The following is a 2135-nucleotide window of genomic DNA, read 5'->3' as shown; positions in this document are numbered from 1 at the left end:
ATCTTGTGTATTAATTAAGAGCTTATTTGTATTACAAATAACTTTACCTACTGAAAGATTGAAGACAGTCTCCTTAAACCGCTGAGAGCAAGCACCACACCAACCTTAGTTAAGCCAGAAGCCCTGGTTCGAGGAGACAGATGTGGAGCATTTCTTGAGATCCAGCAATGTCTCTGGAGACCTTTTCCGCTCGGGTGTATGGGAAAACTCCCATATCTATGTTTCTCCTTACAAGACTGAAAAACTGCTGCTTCAGCTTTCTCTAACCATCCTCAATGACCTCAGGAAAAAGCCCAGAGGCCCGTTTTATTTTTAAGGAATTACTGTCAATTGCTATGGGGTAACATTTGTGGTCAAAAAAAACTGAGGAAGTAAATATTCGTGAACTTTAAACAAGTTCTTTAAATTATTCCTCATATTTTACCAAAATGAGTTAACAGACTGGGGCTAAACTGATTTGATCATAGTCCTACCTGGGACTTGCACGATTATTATTTATCTAAGACTTAGAGGCTGGGTACTGTTTGAAGCATTGTACGTATACCAGCATCTCGTGACATCCTTGTGAAGTAGAAATAAGGTGCAATTACCATCTTATTGCCTGAGGAAACTTAGGCGCCGGAGGGTAACTTAGTAAATAACAGAATATGCTTCACATGGAGGCCATGTATCTTTAAAGTCTACCTTCTTGATCATTCACCGTACTGTAAAGCGCCTCTGGTGTAACCCACATCGGGACAGATGGTTGACAAGCAGAAGTGTGTAGCAGTCTGGGGGACGAAGTTGGGAGCATGGCTCAGGAGCTGGCTGCTCCGGCAGGCCCTCTTTGGCAGAATAATTGGCAGGATCACTACCCTCCAGTGACTGTTTCTCAGGGTTTTTTTTTATAAACTGTTTTCTCAATTGCTTAAAGGCAAAGAGTGTCTTGAAGGCGATTCACACTGAGCAAACTCATAAGACACTAATACACAGCCACAATGTCCTGTGATCTGGTCCTTCCTAGTGTCTGGAATTTCTTCCCCTGTCTGTGGGACTCACTCTTCCTGGTATCGGGGCATCTGGAAAACCAGAAAGTGAGAATAGAATCGTGGCAAGGGAAGTCGAACACTTGAGGGGTGACATTTCCTTTAGGCTGTGGACGTGGCCGATGAAGCATTCCTCTCCGGGGCCAGAGCACACAGCCGAGGGCTCCTGTTGCCGGGTGTGACGTCTTCCTCCACAGGTCAGGGGCTGGAGGGACCTGTCTCGTGTTTGTCTTGGTGGCCCTCTGGAGGTTTGAAAATAAAAATCTCACCCACATTCAGGCAACAGAGGAGGAATGTAAGTGGCAGAGGCGTAATTCTCATTCAGCCTCTGTTCCAAAGCCAGGGCTTCTCACGGGCCCCACCGTCCTGGTTGACAAGGAAGACAGCAGAGCCCACAGTTGTGATCAGCCAATCAGACAACCATCTGCTGTGTTCCTTTTAAGTGCTTCACTCTGTGCCATGAAAAAATGTGTATCAAAAACAGTCCTGTCTACGGCCAGGCCACCCCGAACGCGCCAGGTCTCATCTGACCTCAGAAGCTAAGCAGGGTCGGGCCTGGTTAGTACTTGGATGGGCGACCACCTAGGAAGACCAGGTGCTGTAGGCGTTAAAACAACAACAACAACAACAACAACAAAACAAAAACGAAAAACAGTCCTTGTCCTCCAGGAGGTTACGACTTCATCATATAGTAAGAACAACATGAAAGTTCATGGCACAAACTCAAGGTGCCCAGATACCAAAAAGGACAGGAAAGGGAAAGATGGCTGTGAGCTGGCACAGGCAGGGAAAGCTTTAAAACCGATCGCAGTTCAGAAATGATGGGTTCGGTGTACAGGATGAGAGCGTCCACGTCCAGCGCGGCCGGTGGGCGGCCGCTGTGGAAATCCAGATCTGAGAAGCCGAGGGATCCAGTCGGGGCGAGGCAGTGGCAGTGGCCGGGAGGACTGCTCTCTGGGAGGAGATATTTGGCTGTCACTGTCAGGGGGAATGAGATAGAAGGATGGGTTCGAAACGACTCGCAGGTTTCTCCAAATACTTCTCAGGCTCTCCTGTGTCCACAGATTTTTATGTTTACCCAGTTTCTCCTCCCTCCTTCCCTTCTCTTCC

The 2135-nt window shown here is 47.6% G+C and overlaps 1 pseudogene; it reads left to right on the top strand.

Moving 5' to 3' along the window:
• Window positions 1-1513: 1513 nt before the first annotated feature.
• LOC118613156 lies at window positions 1514-1632 on the top strand (annotated as a pseudogene).
• Window positions 1633-2135: the final 503 nt, after the last annotated feature.

The sequence above is a fragment of the Rousettus aegyptiacus genome, unplaced genomic scaffold (genome assembly GCF_014176215.1).
Source record: "Rousettus aegyptiacus isolate mRouAeg1 unplaced genomic scaffold, mRouAeg1.p scaffold_m13_p_17, whole genome shotgun sequence".
Taxonomy (NCBI): Eukaryota; Metazoa; Chordata; class Mammalia; order Chiroptera; family Pteropodidae; genus Rousettus; species Rousettus aegyptiacus.
Note: the sequence above shows the minus strand (reverse complement) of the source record. Positions and strands in the feature narration are given on the sequence as shown.